We start from the raw sequence: 19,712 nt of genomic DNA, 5'->3' as shown, positions 1-19,712 counted from the left end.
CCTCTCCTTTCTCTCTGGCTGCCGCCTCACTCTTCCTTTCCTTCTACTCCCAGTTTTGGGGACGGGGCGGCTGGAGGTTGAGGAAGTGCGCCCAGGGCCGCCGCCCCGGCCGCGGTGGCTCCGTCTCCCGCGCCCTGCACGCCCACCCAGCCGGCGGGTGGAGGGGCTGCCGCGAGCACCGCGGCGCAAGGCACCCGGGCGCGGAACCGCGAGCTTTTCCGGAGGGGCTGTCACGCCCGAGGACTCCGGCCCCGCCAGCCTGGCGGCCCTGCGTTTGCCTCTTACTGGGTTTAAATCGCCCGGCAGGGGTATGGAAGGAACACCGCTCCCCCCGCTCCCCAGCTCCCCCTCCCACCCTTCCTTTCGAGGTTGTTTTTTCCTTTTAGCTGAGACAAACGCTTAGACCTTTCATTCATAGACCTGAGACAGTGACTCATGTGACTTGTGTCTTTACTAAGTGTATTATGTGATGCCTGTTCCATAGCTCCTAAGTGGCTCGGAAAGGTAGGGTAGGGCCCAGAATTGGGCTATGTAAACACCAGATGTTCAGCCGGCGTGTTTTTGACCTCGGCTTGAGGGGTTTATTTTAGGATGCTAAACGAATAGTGATGGTGGCCAACCATGTTACCAGACGTGGGAATCGAAAGCTATTTTTTTTATGTCAATAATTGAGGCTATTTACATAGTTAAATAAAGGGTAAAGGGAGCGCAACAAGAGGGGCTTTCTAGAAAACAGTCTGCATATTCTTTAATGAATTAGAGTTGTGATTTCATCTTGGTGAAGCTTCCTCATTCCAGCACTGCGCCTTTGTGCACATGCAGGACCTGGGTTTTCGGAGCGATGTTTTGAATCGTAGTTTGTGTGGCCGGGAAGAACCCCTTAGAATACTTGGGCAGGTAAATTCCAGGTTATCTCAGGGGATCATGTCTATTGCGACTTTTGAACCACTGAGGGCAGTATTGGTCATATGTTATCCTGCTTAGAAATTGAATTTTTCTGAGTATTTGCTTACATTGCACCGTACAAAATTTATGTGCTGGATTGCGTGTTTTAAGACGACTTCTGGAAAATACTCAAAATACCGTGTTGCTAAGTTAGTTTGGATAAATCGAAACACTTTGCTCTCAAAGCAACTACAGTCTTAACAATTTAATGTGTCTGTGTATTCAGGTTTTAAGTTTTTTTTTTTTTTTCTTTTAACTAAAGCACTGAAGCTCGATTGACAGCATAGATCTCTATCTAAATATCACATGTTCTGGAAAATTTTAATTATCAGATTAACTGTTCTGCAGTGTCATCAGCCAAAATTATCTGAGGAGGACTGTGTGTGTGTGTGTGTGTGTGTGTGTTGGTGTTTTGCTTAAGTTTTTTCATCTCACATTTTGGGACAAAATAAAACTTCATAACTTTTTTCAAAAGTTTCTTGTGCTTTTTCAAAATAGAGTACGTTGCTATTAAAATCTTAAAAAAGGTGATAAGTGATAGCATATCGTAATAATAGCATCATGGGGGAAATAACAAGAAAGTAAAGGAATATTAATATTGTATGATTGTGCATGTAAAGTTTTAAAGACATTCCTGTCAGTTTTAAATAATTAAAAATGAAACACCTATAAATGTAAAAGAGTGTTTTTATTTAAGGTTAAAACTTTTAACTAAATTGGTTATAGCATTAAGGAGATGTCACTAAATACAAATATTGTACTTAAACTGAAAAATGGCTTCATGAAAGTGTAAATTGTCATGGGCCTTGATATATTTAAAAGGGAGACTGTGAAAGTGCAGTGGCTTTACTTGCTCTGTGCATGGAACAGCCTTTCTGATAGCAGAGCTTCCTTCCTGTTAGAATAAAGTCCTCTCCATCCCAAATCTGTATCCCCTTAAAAAATAAAACAAAAAAACCCCTAAACTTATAAATAATATAGAACATAAAGTAGATTGTAATAACTTTTTCTCTAAACCAGTTTACTTTGTGTGCCACTTCTTCTAAGTGCCCTTTACTAAATATTTTTAAACAGTTACGATTACCATTTAAAGGACACTTGCTCTGTTGATCTGTTTATTTGAAGAGAGGTAATTTAATCCCATTTGATCTCTTGAGCAGGTACAATAGCATTAAAAGGATCAGTTCTCTATTTTATTATTTTATATCTTGAATTCCAAGACAGGGGTGATTCTTTAAATGAAGTGTGTTTCTTAAGCATTATAAAATATTTTGTCTGCAGTGAAAATATTTACAATCTTAAAAATTATTCAGCTTTAGAAGTATATGTCTTAGAATGTCATGGTTTACATTTTATTAGCACAGTTATCAAATAGTTTTTCTTAAGTATTACTTACCTTGAGCTATATTAACAGTGCCATAGACAGAGTGGTATTACTATCCCTAAGAAATGGTATTCTAATCTGAAGTCAGTTGGCAGGTGACAGACTCATTGACAAAACCAACATTTGCCGACTCCTTTCACTGTATCATGCTGCGTCTAATCTCCAGCCTGTTTTTTAATAGAGCTGAAGAAATTAGGGCCCAAGGAGGCTTAATTACTGAAGATCTCCATTTCCCATATTTGCAGTAATATCTTTATTTAATTTCCTTTACATCATAAACAGTGGTTTTCAATCCTGGCTACACATTAGAATAATCTAGGGAGCTTTTTAAAAGTACTCTGGTCTCATCCCCAGAGATCATGATTCAATTGGCCTGAGATGGATCCCAGTTATCTGTGTTTTTGTTTGTTTTGAAGTTCACCAGGAAATGCTAATAGAAAAGAATGTAAAACCCTGGCTGTCAAGGACCTGTATGATTTGGTCCTTGCTTCTTTCTCTAGGTTTATTTCTCCTCCCTACTCCTGCAACTCCCTTGGTTTTTTCACACACTCCTGTGCAAATACAGTTTGTACTTCCTGAGACATTTCAACACTCCATTCTCCTTCCTTGACTGGTTGACTCCTACTGATCTTTCACATCACCTCCTTTGAAAAGTCTAGTCTGGGTTAGGTGTCCCTGCTTCCTGTTCCTATAGCATCTTGTACTCCCACTGTCATAGCATTAACCTCACTGCATTGTAATTGCCTATTTCTTTGTCCATATCCTCTATTAGGCTGTAAATTCCATGAGGATAGGGACTCCTATCTTATATACTGTACAGTTGTATTTTTATTGCCAAGCATAGTAGCCTGTAAATTATAGCACTTGACTGAACAAATAAATATAGTAGAGACAGAATTCTTTAAAACATATAGTGATTCATAAGCACCAGTTTTTATTCTTGCCAATTTCATGTAATATTTTTGGTCACTAAAAATGTACAACCCTGAAATTGCCACACATATGAATTTCATTTGGGGACAGTTGAAATGTTATAAAATATATAGAGTGGCATTCCACCTCAGACAGATACACACACACAAAAAATGAAGATTATTATCATATATGGTAATTTGTATTCTTTTTTCTAAGTATATACCAATTGTAAAAGTTGAACATGACTTTTTCAAAGCAGTTTCTATACTTGTCTTGATAATAACAGTAGTAGTAAAGCTCAAAACAGTTTAAAATATTAGTAATTTTACAGTGTAGAGACTTGTTTTTTTTTCTTCACCAGTAATGACCAGCTTTCAGATTTCTTAGTGATATTATGAGACTCCAGATTTCTTCAGAATCATTTTGAGTAAATCTACCAGTGTATAACTGCTAAAGCACAGCTAAATGTATTTTGCTATGGTCTTGTTTGTTTGTTTGTTTGGTATAAATATCAGACATATATGTTCGTTTACTCAAACTAATTTTTTACCAATCAAAATTGAGGTACGTAATCTAACAATGGGACAGGATATTTGCAGTCAGGATAGTCTTAGAAAATCCACAAAATATGGTCGGTGTAGTAGACTTCTTTAATTTTCCTTGCCTTTTCCTAAATATGTCTCATAATGGTTAAGAGCATGTTCTCTGGAGGCAGACTATTGAGATTACTAGTTTTGTAACTTTGGGCAAGTTACTTAACCCGTTAAATATTCTTCAGGTAATACATATGTCTTCATTTGTAAATGAGGGGTAATAACTACCTACATCACAATATTGTAATGAGGATAAATAAATAATACTTGAAAGCATTTAGTAAAGTGCCTCGTACATAGTAAGCACTCATTAAGTATCTGTGAACTCCTTGAGAGTAAGAACCATGTTATATTTTTCCATTTATTTGGGGGCTTTAACATGAAGTGAATTGAATCTGTCCCTTCCAAGAATTTGCTAGTGGATCCAATTTCTGGATAGTGGACAGTTAAGTTTGCCTTCAAACAAGTGTAGAGTAGTTTTCAGTTCTTTACAATATTGCTTGCTTTTTATTTGTTAAAACTTAACAAAATTTCATTCTAGCTCTAGGAATCTGAATGCTATTTCATACCTAATCCTAAGAGAAGTTAGCAGATGGATATTTAGTTTAATAGGATGAGGAATTAATGGACAGAAGGAATTAAGTAAATGAATGTACATTTTTCACATCTAGTCTGTGCTTCCTGTGGATTGATTTTCCCTGTCCATTCCTGGAATCTTCGAATTCCCAGCACTTACCTTAATAGCACCCTACCATTGAAGCAGTATTTGTTTTGTGCTGCTGGATATTTCCTTTCCCTGTCTTGTCTTTTTTTCTCATCTTTTTTTCATGCACTAAAGACAAGAGTTGTGTCATATTGTCACATAGTCCTTATATTACAAAGCTTTTAAAGAAATCTCGCGTCCTGTTTTCAAGCTGCTTGTATCTTGTTTGTCCATTCTATGTCCATTGCTATGAAGTCTTTATTGAATATAATATTTAACTCTTTTGTGTATCATTCTGTTTGTTACCTAGGACACTCAATGGACATGTGTAAACTTTACAAGTCATTTACGTAAAAATAAGGAAAGCAACCATGTGTTTTAATTATTTCCGTAAGTTCAATCTCTAAGTCTTTGCCTTTAATTACCAAATAGCTATGTGATGCCACTGATACAAGTTTCTGTGGTATTGTCTACCTGGTTTTAGTACTGTTATTACTACCTTATGTAAATGAGACTATTCGCTCATATTTAAGTTTATGGAAAATGTGTATATGTTTATGTTTTCTTCTTGCTTTTTAGCAGTTTTGGCTAGACTGCTCTTGATGGTCATGCAAGGTAACTTATTTTTCTAAAGTTGATGATTTCATGGTCTGTATTTCTCATATACCAGGATAATAGTAAAATCTACACACTTTAAAAACTACATATGTTGTTGTTAATATATATGGAGGTTTCTTTAGAAATTATCTGCGATTTTTGTTGTAATTGTTTTCATTGTTGTGTGCTTTGAAGAATGATTTTTATTAAGCATGCTTCCAAACTTTTTTGTACATGTAAAACTGCATGTAATTTTGTCTGTTTTAGGGGGTGATATGTACAATGAAAAAATAACATGACATTGGATTGCCCTGGTGCTGACCAAGAGTTTGTTTCCATAGTATGGGATTATGGCTGATTTAGGCATTGAAGTTAAAAATTTATTACTTATTATTAAATGACATCACAAAGAGTTATAGTTGAAACCCATGGAATTAGTTTTCTTGATTTTTCTATGTGTACATACAAATGTATATATTTTGAATTCCCACAAACCCCAACTTTAATATAAATCTGAGGAGGGGGAACATTATGGACTTCGTATATGCTGCCTCCCTTATTCCTCACAATAACACCTTGATACACATGTAATCACTTCATTTCCAAGATTGGGAAAATGAAGTCTCACATCTAATTAGTACAGTGGAATCTCATTTATTTTACGTGAAGTCAACTGTACCTACTCAGTCAAACATAAAAACGTGACAAAAATAATACAGTCATGTGTAGCTTTACAGTGGCAATATGTTGTGAGAAATGCATCATTAGATAATTTCATCATTGTGCAAATACCACAGAGTGTGCTGACACAAACGCAGATGGTATAACTTACTAAACACCTAGGCTGTCTGGTACAGCCTATTACTCCTGGGCTACAAACCGGTACAGCTTATTACTATACAGAATACCATAGGCAAATATAACACAATGGTATTTGTATATATAAACATATCTAAACATAGACAAGGTACAGTAAAATATGATGTGAAAGATTTAAAAAATGGTATGCATGTATAAAGCACTTACCGTAAGTGAAGCTTGCAGAACTAGAAGTTACTCTGGGTGAGTTGGTGAGAGAGTGGTGAGTGAACGTGAAGGCCCAGGACATTACTACACACTACTGTAAACTTGATGAACACTGCACCCTTAGGCTACACTAGATTTTTTAAAAAGTGAAGTAATTGCGCTACAATGTTACTACAGCTATGACGTCACTAAATGACGAGAGGTTTTTCAGCTCCATTAATCTTACGGGATCACTGTTGTATATGTAGTCCATAGTTGATGAAAACATTGTTATGCAGCATGTAACTAATGTAAATATTACAAATCACATCTCACTACTGAGCTTTTGCTTCAAAGTAGATAGGTGCTTAAAGATAAGAATTTGCCGTCCCTTCAGTTGGTCTCAGTGCCTAGGTCTAGGTATGTACATTTTGCTGTGTTGAGTGTGATGCTGTTATTCAGACATGTAATGTTCGTACAACATGGCCTCTAATATCCAGCCTGTAGTGCCCAGCCAAAGAAACAGCAGTTTGATCCTGTGCTGGAAGAGAAACTGCTGTTTGGGCTTGCTGAGCAATTGTATAGGTCTCCAGTGTGGCCTGCAGATGTGGCAACAAGAGACTGTCATGTAGTCTCTTTGATATACACACGTGTGCACCCCACATGTAAGCCTACACCCTTTTAAATTCTACACATATTTTATATATCGCATATATAGTTTTATTGTTCTAGATTGCTGTATGTGCATTATATCTTTGTGCAAAACACAATTTTGTACAATGTGGTATACAAAAACCACATACATTGTACTTTATGGATGACTTGAGATTTTTCAAGAAAAATGTCAATTCTGTACAATCTCAGACTATGTTTATTTGCACATGCTCCTTTCTAGAACATGGCAACCCAGAAATATCTCTTTCAGTTACTAGCTGTTTAGTACCAACTTTTCAGGCTCACAAACCAGTGGTTTGTTCAGTGTTACATAGTTAGTAGGCAAATTACTATTCTGGTTCTGATCTAGAATTATAAGCAAATGTCCCATTTCATTGCATCAGACCTTCTCTTCTTCCCCGGTGTAAGAGAGATCAAGTCTTCTTGGCCCAGTAGCAATGTCTTCTGTCCAGCTAACAAGAATGGCACAGGAGGCTCAGGGTACACTTCTCATTACAAGGCCTGGAGGGAAGTGCTGCTTCTCCACACAGAGCAGGTAGGACAAAAATTGAGTGTTTGCACAAAGCGAGTGATTATTCCATAAGGAGGTGAAAGTAACACATAGATTTGTCACCTTATTTACATTTTCTGTCGTCTTCTCTCTAGGCAAAGAGGGTAACAGAAACCTGCTCAGTATTTTTATAAAGTAAATTCTGCCTAGTATCGTTGAATTTCCTTTAGCACATCCATAGACATACAGCAGAACAGATAGGAGAAAGAAACATAAATAACAGGAAGTGCTGGGCCATGCCCGCCTGTAATCCCAGCACTTTGGGAGGCCGAGGCGGGTGGATCACTTGAGATCAGGAGTTCGAGACCACCCTGGCCAACATGGCAAAACCCCGTCTCTACTAAAAATACAGAAAATTAGCTGGGCATGGTGGCGTGTACCTGTAATCCCAGCTGTCAGGAGGCTTAGGCAGGAGGATCGCTTGAACCCAGGAGTTGGAGGTTGCAGTGAGCTGAGATCATGCCACTGCACTCCAGCCTGGGTGACAGAATGAGACTGTCTCAAAAAGTAATAATAATAAAGAAATAACAGAAATTCCAGTGGTCACAGGACCAGATGTTGTGAGATCGTTGTAATTCCAAATATTCAATTTCCATATTGTTCTAATATGACTTAAGTAATTCATCTGGGGAATGAAACAGATTTTTCAAAAGCGCCTTCAGAATTTGGACTGAGAAAATATCACTATATGTGTATTTATATTTTTTAAAAAAGTAGCTGAGTGATTAAACATTATTTCCTGTTTATTCAGTATACCCTATAATTGACAATGTGGTAGACCCTGGGTATATAATGGTAAACAACACAAACATACCTTGTGATTGTACGGTCAAGGTTTTCCTTGAAAAATCTCTTTAATTACTCTTAAAGTACAATGTATATAGTTTTTATATATCACCTTTACAGAAATATACATTTTATCTCTGTATGAAATATACAGAAATCTAAAACATAAAGTTATATATGCAATATATATAATCCATGTATTTAAAACAGTGTGAATTTGTGTATACGTACACACGTATCAAAGAGAATCACATGCACCAATGATAGTTTCTTGTGGCCATATTAAGCCATCTTTGCATTTTAAGGATAATTTCTACTTGTAGATAAACACGTTATCTAAACACATGTTGTAGAGTCACACTCTGCTGCACCCATCTAATTTGTCGTATTTTTGGTAGAGGTGGGGTTTCGCATGTTGCCAAGGCTGGTCTTGAACTCCTGGGCTCAAGCAGTCCGCCTACCGCAGCCTCCCAAAGTGTTGGGATTACATGCCTAAGTTAGACATAATATCATACCCAGCCTAATATGATAGTATTTCATTCCTAGGAAAACCAAGAGCAACTGAGAAATTATTAGAATGAATAAGAATTATAGAGTAAACAGATGTAAGGCAAATATTTAAAAATCAATAGTTCTTCCTTATAATAGCAGTAATTGTTTAGAAAACAGAAAACCATTTAGAACAGTAACAGAAAATATAAAATTATAAATGAGCCAATGTGAAGAAACCTAAAACTCTACTGGGATGTTGGAGGGTACAGGGAAAGGAATATCATGTTCCTGAATGGGAAGTCCAACAATTACAGATACCCGTTTTTCTCATTAAATTACAGGTTTAGCCTAATTCTCTTCTTTAAAAAAAAAATACGTGTTTGAGAAATTAGCAAGGTAATTTTTAATTTTGTCTGAGAAACTATAAACAGATAAAAGTGAGGTATCTTTTGAGTGGAAAATGAAGGACAGAGGGCTAACCCTGTGGCTTATTAGCTATCAAAATATACAGTACAATTAGAGTAAATGAAAGAGTTGAAAACTGGCATACGCATTGATGGTAAAGTTGGTAAAAGGAAATAGAGATCCTAGAAACACTCTAAATACGATAAAGAAGTCATCAGAAATTAGGAGAAAAAGGAAGACTTAGTATTAATGTTTTTGAGAGTATTAAATACTTAGGAAAATAGACATTTGAATCTTTATTTCATCTTACATACCAAAATAAAGTCTAGGTAAGTTAAAGAGTAAATTGAAAAAGAGTATTCTTATGCCTAGTGTCATTTTAAAAAGATGTTTATGTGAATGGGGAAATACCTTCCAAAGCTTCAAGAATTGTAAGTACTCAAAAGGGGAAAGATCATTCGTTTGACCCCCAAATAAAATATTGGGGCATGGCGAAAGTGCCCCACTAGTCCAAGCTACTCAGGAGACTGAGGCAGGAAGACTGCTTGAGCCCAGGAGTTCAAATTCAGCCTGCTAGCAAGACTCCCTATCTTAAAAAAAAAAAACATAAAAAAACTCTCTCACCTCCTTTCCCCGCAACCCCCATACAAGTGAACAAATTAAAAGATGTACGTACCAGAATTAGAGTTCTGCAAAAACTCAATAGATGTCTGTCTTTAAATTTTTACTACAAGTACTTTCAAAAGCACCATGACCTATATGGATGAATGAGCAAAGAATTTGAGAAGTTGGGCTCATTTACTAAAGAGGAAATGCAGATACAAGCATAAGGGAAATGTTTTTCCCTGACAGGTAATTGAAGAAGTGAAATTTTAAGATGTAGTGATTGATTTTTTTTTTTTTTTAACTTTTTGAGTTAGCAAAAGTATTTTTCTAATGATGTTTTTGCCGGTGAGGGTGCCATCAAATGTGCTTGTCCGTTTATTTCCACTGGCAGTCTAAATTGGTTTAACCCTTTTGGAAAGCATGTGAACAATTTGCATGCCTTTAAAGTCAACATACCATTTAACCCAATAATTCTCTTTGCAGCATTAGATATAATTACAACAGCTTATGTATTTAACAAGTAAACTTTTACATCTCCCATGGAAATAGCTTGTCATAGAAAATGTTTATGAAGAGTTTACAATAATTTGCAGAAATGTTTTTGTAGTGAAAAGATACAATATTATATGTACTATGTGAGTACAAGTATACAAAACTATAGAAAACAAATAAACCAAAAATATCCAGACAAAAAAGCTGTAAGAGAATACATAAAATGTGGTAATATGGTGTCTGAGGTACATTTTCTTTTGATTTCATCATTCATCTGTGCACCACTGTGTTTCCAGTGCTTACAGAGCACAGTCCCAGGCCCATAATAGACATTTCAGTCAGTGCTTAAGTGAATAAATTTCTATAATAAACATGGGTTACATTTACATTGAAAGAAATATGAATACAATTCCCATCCAAGTTAAGAAAATGAAAAGTGTGGGAAGCACTCTAGAAAGGAAACTGATTAATACCTTACAATTAGATTTTGTTTTAAGAATGTTTTCACATCTCTATTTTATGCAGTCCTTTTCTGTTCTAATTTAATAACAGCATTACTTACCTAAGTTAGAAATTTGTGCTCACCGGCCGGGCGTGGTGGCTCATGCCTGTAATCCCAGCATTTTGGGAGGCCAAGGCAGGTGGATAACCTGAGGTCAGGAGTTCAAGACCAGCCTGACCAACATGGCAAAACCCCATCTCTACTAAAAACATAAAATTAGCCAGGCGTGGTGGTGCATACCTGTAATCCCAGCTACTTAGAAGGCTGAGGCAGAAGAATCGCTTAAACCTGGGAGGCGGAGGTTGCAGTGAGCCAAGATCGCACCATTGTACTCCAGCCTGGGCAACAAGAGCGAAAAAAAAAAAAAAAGAAATTTCTGCTAACCTTGATTCTATCCCTTCTGACCTGCCAAATTCAACTGATTACCAAATCTTAGGTATTCTTTCTTAGAATTGTCCCTGGATTTTAGCCCCATCTTTTCTCATCATCACTGCCTTAGTTTATTCCTTTCCCATTTCACTTTACTATTACTACCTGTCCTACTTTTCTACTCTCCTCTTTTTCTTACCACACTGCTGCAAAAATTATCAGGTAAATAGCAGAATTTTGTGTGTGTGCTCTTATAAATAGGTTGTATGGAAGAGATTGGGGGGAGATTAACATTGCTTTCACACTGCTATTAAGATAATCACCCTAAAATATGAAATTGATATGCTTAAAGCTTAGCAGTTCTTATGACCTATATTGATGCTTGTCAAACTTGGGTTGTATAAGATCACTTAGCAGACTTGATAATGTGCAAATTATCCTGACCCTAGAAATTCTGGTTCGGTAGATCCATAGTACTAGGAACCCGAATTTTATTTTTATTTTTATTTTTTGAAACAGAGTCTCACTCTGTTACCCAGGCTGGAGTGCAGTGGCTGATCATAACTCAACTGCAGCCTTGAACTCCCGGGCTCAAGTAGTTCTCCCACCTCCGCCTCCCATAGAGTTAGGATTGCAGGCATGAGCCACTGTGCTGAGCCTGGAACCTGAATTTTAATAAGCCTTCCCTCTCATGATCCTTACACATATGATCCCAGGACAAGATGTTGAAGAACAGACCTTGGGAAAACATGCAGTCTTATTTACTATAATTCTCACAATTTGACATCAGCCTTCTTTTCTGTGCTCGTTTTCTACATTTTTTTCTCATGGACACCTTACAGTCTAGTCACTCTGAACTGCTACACGCTCACCTAGGTCGTTGTGGACTCCTGTTCTTGTGCTCATGCTGTTCTGTGGTTTACAGCCTTTTTTGCTATGGCTTCTCCTACCCAGTAACATGTTGATCTTGGTACACTGTCTTCAGTTTATATATAATCTGCGTAAAGTACTCCCAGACTCACTCTCCTAGACAGAGTCTATCTCTCCCTCTTCTGTATTTCCATAGCCTCTATTTATTACAACACACATATACTAAATTACGCTTATTTTCATACCTTCCTCACTAGACCGTAAGCCTCTTGAGGTCAGGGATGCCATATTTTAGAACTTTTATTTATCTTATAGTAAAAGCCTGGCACAAAATAATTGCCTACTAAATATTTGTCAAATCATTAACAATCCAGTAAAGAAGGCAAGGAGTAATTAGTCCCATTTTCAGTGAGGAAAATGATGTCTTGAGAAATTAGTATTTGCATATAGTTACCCAGCTTGTAAGTGTAGGCTCAAGACTTACACATAAGAAATCTGGCTTCTTTTCTGGTTTTGGTCTTTACAGAAAAGATAAGAGAATAAACTGTAAAATTACCCCTTCCATTTTCTACCCATACGGCTTCCGTGTTCGTTTAAATTACCACCTCCATTTTCTACCCATACAGCTCACATATTTATGTTTTATCATGTTATGGCCAAAAATGTTTTAATAAACTTTTACATCATATTCACACTATAAAAATAAAATAATGCCTATTTCTCTAGGGTATGAACAGATTGCTGGATATTAAGCCATTTGTCTCTCACTTTCACATCTAACCTTTATTCTGCTTTGTAATGCTTATTTATTTCTCTTGCAGAAAGAGTGTTATAGTGCCTCATGGGATGTCTACAAATATTTGTTTAATCAAATAAATGAGCTGATATTTATATAAGAAACATTTTATTCTGCAACAATTAAGGCAGTATTCAAATGGGTTTCCACTGTAGTTTTGAAAGCTCACTTTCCAAAGTTTAGATATGTTTAGCCTTACTGTAGACTTCACTCTTAAGGTGTTGATGGAAATCAACGACCAGCTGCAAAATTCAGATCCAGTATGCCATAGGATACATCTAGCCACGGTTTAAACCAAATGTTAGCAATGAAATATTTAGTAGCAACTGTTCTTTTAAAAGAAACATTTTAGATAATTAGAGTTGTCTTGTAATATCTTATACCCAGCTGTCAGCTTTTTACTTTTTCTGCCAATATTTCTGGAACTGAAACCAAGAAAATGGAAATTAGGGCACCACACTTTGAAATACATTAAACACTTGAAAAGCTGTTAAATCTTATAGGATTTCCAAAAAGAGTTCTTCAGTGCCTCAGAATATTTTTATAAAAAGCTAATATCTACAATAACCCTCCCCAGTATTAAGCTGAAATATATACATACCTTAGTAAATAATTGGAGCATTTGAGGAATGGAAGAATTGCCTCTATTAATAGCTACTGGACTTGAAGATTATTAAATTTGAACATTCTAATTTCACTTTTGAAAGTTTCTGATACTATTTCTTAATTTTGTTACTATGTTTAATCAGCATATCACTATCCTTTCACTCATTTCTTTACCTTTTGTTACTGTCTTTCTACTTTTAAGATACTCATATCTTCATTTTTTACGACATCAACTTTCAGTAGTATTCCTCATTCCTCACTATGTTAGACAGTGATAAGTGTCCCATTCTTCCTGTCAAGTCTTTCCCACCCTTCCACAAAATGTTACATATAATTACTTTTTATATTGTCAAGTATTGATAACATTTGTATTCTGTTCTATAACCATATTTAAATCCTCCTATGTTTTAACTATAGATAGATTTTAATAGTTGAACCTAGTAGTATTTACATTAATATCATATAAAAATGTTTCACTTTACAACCAAGTAGAGTACTACGGTTGGATTTCTTTTTCTGAATCTGTGTCCAACATCATGAACTACGCAATGAACATTCTTTGCATTCAGATCATATGGTTTGTCTTTTCACATATTCCACATACTGCTCAAGATTGTGCTCTTTTGCTTCATTTTAAGCATGATGTTATACATTTTTTGTTTTCCCCTAAAGTTTCCAATTACTTTTCTTTTTTCTATTGTTGAAACCATAGAAACGGCATTCAACCTGCCATTAATGCTGCTGGACTTCTCAGTTCTTCATCTGCTGCTTCAAACCTGTTGGATTGTTTTTCCTGAACACTTTTTACTTTGGAATTCAGATTTCATCTTCAAGTTTGGGCATATTACTTTCTGTGATTAAAGTTTATCTCAGGACTACTTTTTCTTAATGATTTGCTTACGTTATTTGACCACTGGTTCAGTTCCACCATTTCTAGCATGTGGTCTCTTCCTCTTTCTTGACCTCCACCTTTGGTTGGCTAGAGTAATTAGTCAATTAAGTGCCTTAGAATTGGTTCAGGGGAAGTAAAACTTTGGATACCTAATGGTCTGAAAATACCTTTATTTTGTCTTTACATATGATAGTTTGCTGAGTATAGAATTCCTGGTCAAATTATTTTCCAGCATTTTAATTACTGCATTGTTTTTTATTTGTTATTGATGAGAATAGCATTTCCAGTCAGATAAGTTTTCTCTTGCAGACTGCTTGTTTTTCTCTCTGAAAGCTTTTAAGCTTTTATCTATATCTTTTATTGTCTAGTATAGTTTTTTACATTTATTCTGTCCACTGGTCCCTTTTAATCTGAACGTGTAAGTCTCTCCAGCTCTCAAATGTTTTTCTTTTGTATCTTTAATTTCCTTTCTTCCATTTTTCTCTTACTTCAGAACTTGTGGAATAAGGAGGTGTTAAGTTGTTGAACCTCTTTGATTTATTGTATATCTTTTTCACCCTTGTTTCATTATGTGTATCTTTTTGCTCTATGTTCTAGCATTTTTTAAAATTTTGCAAATATAGATGAAATTTTATACCCTTACGGTTATATTTTTACATTGTGTTTGTTATTCTAATAAGATTCATTTCAATGTAAGGTATAAATTGAAAACCCACTCTTTTCTCCCAAATGTCTAGCCATTTCCAGCTGGTCTCTTCCCTATTGATTTGAAATGATACCTTTATCATGTAACACATTCTGTGTCTTTTTTTTTTTATTTCTGGGTTTGTTTTTTCTTTTTCTTTTTTCTTTTTTTTTTTTTCTGACTGTTCATGAGCCATATCTTACCATTGTGATTATTTTAGTTTCATAATTTTTTTTTCCAGAGAAGAGAAAGTTTGGTCAAACTTTTGAGACATGTATTTACTTTCCCACGTCAACAATCATGGACTATCGTCTTATGTTTATGAGTGGCTGAGTCATATCTCCTGAGGAAAACATAGCACCATTAAGTGCTATGGCATCCTATAGAGAACTTCAGTCATTGGTTATACTGTTAAGACCTACCTCTTGGTTTCACAGCCCCACAAGCCCTCTTTGAAGTGACCTATCCAGTAGGGCTAGACCTTTCTCTCCCCCTACCTTCTCCCCTCCCCTAATTTTTCTAGTCTCCTGCAATTTTTTTTTTAACATTAGAATCAGCATGCTTAATTCAACACACAGACACAAAAATCCTATTGTTATTTTATTGGGATTACATCAGATGTATAGATTATCTAAGGAAGAATTGACGTCTTTGTGAATTGATTGTCTTCCTATCCAAGAATGTGGAAGTTTTTCCATTTCTTCAATCTTTTGTGTTACTTGGGAGCATTTTAAAGTTTTCTTCGTTTATTTTAAAGCAGTAAACATTCATTTTTTTTTCTGTTCACATGACTAATCAATTCTACCAGGACCATCTATTAAATAATCTGTCCTAATTAAAGGTTCTGGGGTTTTTCTCTATACAAAATTGCAGCAACTATTGTACTTAAGTTTGCTTCTGAACTCACTTCTGTTCTCTGGATCTGCATGGGCCAATACTATTCTATTTTTATAACTAAGGATTTAATACCTACTTAAATGAGCCCCTTCTCATTACTCTTCTTTCAAACATTCAGTATATTAAAAGCTATTATAACACTTCTTACTCTGTTTTAGAGGTGGACATAGACATTACACACATACAAAAAGAAAACTACAAGCCAATCTCACTTAAAGTATTAGTTATCTTAAAATAATTAGCAGATTCAGTAGTTTGTTAAAACACACACACACACCATAGCCAAATGGCATTTATTCTAGAAATACAAGGGTCATTTTAATCTTAGGAAATCCATAACAGACATTAATTCTCTCTCCTTCCCTCCCTCCCTTCCTTCCTCCCTCTTCTTTTCTCCAGCACAGACGTGTGTGTGTGTGCGCGCGCACACACACACACACACATACACACGACCTTAGTAAAATAGGAATAGAAAGCTATTCTTTGACTAATTAAGTAATAGATATACCAAAGCAGAAGCTTCAGTCAGGCTTAATAATGAAAGACTCGCATTGTCATTCATATTACGAATAATTCAAGAAACAATAGCTATTTTTTTTGTCTTGCTTTTATAAGGAAAAGAAAAAATATAAAGGAGAGGACATATTTGCACATTTTAATTTCCTGTATCAGTTTCTCCTGACCACTTGCTCACATTCTTCCCCAAGTGAAGCCAATGTTGGTAATGGAGTGAATTCTGGAGTAGGGGGAACATTGGAGGGTACACATTTGTTCATATATACTTTTTAACCCAGATTTTTAATTGTATTAGTATAAAATTGTGGTAAACATGCTTTCATTTTAAATATCTTCTGAACCTGTAATTACATTACCTTTTTAAATTTTTATTTAATTTCTATCATCAAAATAAGTGTATCTTCCAGTAATGACAGTGTGAGGAGGTTAGATGATTTCCTTCCTCAGAAAACAGGCATCAAAATACTGGAGTAACTGTGTTAATGTCAGCCAAAATAGATTGTAAGAAAAGGAGTATTATTAGAGATAAAGAGGAACATTTCAAAATTATGAAGTGACAAATATGGCGGGAAAATATAAAAATTCTAAATGTATATGCACTTAAGAGAGGCACAAAATCCATGAAGCAAAGATTGATAGAACTGAGAGATGAAATAGGCAATTCAGTATTTAGAAGAGTTGGAGATTTTAATACTCTTCTCTCAACAGTTGATAGAATAAGTAAACAGAAAACAGGATACAGAAGACATGAATAAAGCAATCAGCCAACTCCATCTAATTGACATCTGCAGAATACCCAACAACAGTAGAAAACACATTATTCTCAAGTGCATTGGAAACATTAGCCAGGGTGAATAGTATACTAGCCCACAAAAATGAAATGTTTTAATAAATATGAAAGAATTGAAATTATATGATATGTTTTGCAACTACAAAGGAATTAAAAATCATGGAGAGAAATAAGGAAAGTGGAAAGAAATAAGGAAAATGGAAAGAAATAAGGAAAATCCCCAAATATGTGGAAATGAATACATTTCTGAGTAACCCATGGGTGAAAAAATAATTCACTGGGTCAAATAGAAAATATTTTTAACTGAGTGAAAATGAACACAAAATATAAGAAAATATTTGGTATGTAGCTCTCAAGCAGTGCTAAGAAAGAAATGTTTGGCTTTAAATGCTTATGCCAGAAAGGAAGAAAGGCATAAAATCAATTATCTAAGCTGCTGCCTTAAGAAGCTAGAAAAGAGGCCGGGCGCGGTGGCTCAAGCCTGTAATCCCAGCACTTTAGGAGGCGAGACGGGCGGATCACGAGGTCAGGAGATCGAGACCATCCTGGTTAACACGGTGAAACCCCATCTGTACTAAAAAAAAACCAAAAAACTAGCCGGGCGTGGTGGCGGGCGCCTGTAGTCCCAGCTACTTGGGAGGCTGAGGCAGGAGAATGGCCTAAACCCGGGAGGCGGAGCTTGCAGTGAGCTGAAATCCGGCCACTGCACTCCAGCCTGGGCAAAAGAGCGAGACTCCGTCTCAAAAAAAAAAAAAAAAAAAAGCTAGAAAAGAAAGAGTAAAGTATACCCAAAGTAGAAGAAAGGGAGTAATAAAGATCAGAACAGAAATCAAGGAAATCAAAAGCTGCTTCTTTAAAGAGTTCAGTAAATCTTTAGAGAAAATGATCAAGAAGGGATGTAAGTTAGAAATACTGAGACTGAAAGAATGGTTGTTATTACAGACACTATAAATACTAAAAAGATAAAGGAATATTATGAACAAGTTTACAACAACCAATTTGACAACTTAGATGAAATGAACAAATTCTTTGAAAGATACTGATCACCAAAAGTGATTCCCAAAGAAGTAGAAAATCTAAATAGACCTATATAGAGTAAAGAAATTGGATTAGTAGTTGAAAATTTCCAATAAAGAAAATCTGGGCTCTGATGGCATAGCTAGTAATTCTGTCAAACACTGAAGGAAGAAAAAAATTCAAGCCCCACCCACATTTTCAGAAAAGCAGGAGGAAGGAGAGCATCACAGTTCATTTTATGAGGACAGCATTACTAGATACCAAAGCCAACACAAAAGCATCCCAGGAAAACTAGCAGCCAGTATTCCTCATAAACGTAGACACAGAAATCCTTAGCAAAATATTAGCATGTTTAATTAGCAATATTATATTTAAAAGGATAATACTATACATCATGGTCAAGTAGGATTTATCCCACCAATGCAAGGCTGACTTAACTTAGAAATATCAATTCTGTTTAATACGCCATACTAATAAGATAAATTTGAAAACAAAAAAAAAAGTGATCATCTCGATAGACGCAGAAAAGTATTTGACAAAATTCATTACAAAGTTATAATACAAACTCTTAGCAAACCAGGAATTGAAGGCAACTTCCTCAACCTGATAAAGGATGTCTGTGGAAAAAAAAAAAAATCATACTTCATGGTGAATGATTTTATAGTTTTCCACTTAAGATGAAGAACAAGGCAAGGATGTTTGCTCTTACTGCTTTTATTCAACATTATCCTGGAGGTCCTAGCCAATGTAGTAAGGCAAGAAAAAGAAATTAAAGGATATTCGGAATGGAAAGGAGAAGTAAAACCAAAAAGATGGCATATATAGAGAAAGTTCTAAAGAATCTAACCAAAAAAAAAAAAAAAAAAACACTACTAGAACTAACAAGTGACTTAGGCAAGGCTGTAGAGTAAAAGATAACCAACAAGAATTGTATTTCTAAATACTAGCAATGAACAATCCAAAAATGAAATTAAAAACAAAATCATTTACAATAGTATCACATAGCTAAATACTTAGTAATAAACTTAAGAATAGATACACAGACCTGTGCACTGAACACTACAAAATATTGTTGATAGAAGTTAAAGAAGAACTAAGTTAATTGAGAGGTACACTATATTCATGAATTGGTACACTATGTTCAATGCAGTCCCAATCAAAATCTTGTCAGGTTTTCTCATAGAAATTGACAGACTGGTTCTAAAATGTATATGGAAGTGCAAAAAACATAACCGCACACAAAAACTACAAAATCTGAACACAGGTACCTGATTTGTACTTGCTATAAAGCTACAATAATCAAAATAGTACAGTATTAGCGTAAGGATAGACATATAGATGAATGAGATTTGAGAATCTAGAAAGAGTAATTCTTAACATAGTAATATTTTTCAATTAATTTCTTATTTTGGACAATTGGTACATCCTATAGATCTTTTTCCCATGATTTAATGAAATGTAACATAGTTTTCTTTTTATTGAACATTTTTGCTTTTATATTATATGTTACCTTATCTGTTAATAAAAACACATAAATAAATAGGTTAGGTATTATTTATGTGGTAACTGAGTTTCAACAAAGATGCTAAGGTAATTCAATGGGAAAAGAATAGTCTCTTCAAAA

General features: G+C 35.3%; 1 protein-coding gene and 1 non-coding gene across 4 annotated transcripts in view; one reads left to right on the top strand and one right to left on the bottom strand.

Moving 5' to 3' along the window:
• Positions 1–19,712, top strand: part of PIK3CA (phosphatidylinositol-4,5-bisphosphate 3-kinase catalytic subunit alpha) — an 85,830-nt gene that overhangs the window by 476 nt on the left and 65,642 nt on the right. The window contains exon 1 of one of the 3 annotated variants that reach the window (XM_009201327.4): positions 209–4,930. The exons of the other annotated variants lie outside the window; for them this stretch is intronic. The gene's annotated coding sequence lies outside the window, so the exon portion shown is untranslated. Of the gene's footprint in view, positions 1–208; positions 4,931–19,712 lie in introns of those variants that run through there. 3 annotated transcript variants of the gene reach the window in all.
• LOC116274010 lies at positions 15,201–15,332 on the bottom strand. Its single transcript, XR_004182493.1, has one exon. It is a non-coding gene; the product is annotated as a small nucleolar RNA SNORA25 (small nucleolar RNA).

The sequence above is a fragment of the Papio anubis genome, chromosome 2 (genome assembly GCF_008728515.1).
Source record: "Papio anubis isolate 15944 chromosome 2, Panubis1.0, whole genome shotgun sequence".
Taxonomy (NCBI): Eukaryota; Metazoa; Chordata; class Mammalia; order Primates; family Cercopithecidae; genus Papio; species Papio anubis.
Note: the sequence above shows the minus strand (reverse complement) of the source record. Positions and strands in the feature narration are given on the sequence as shown.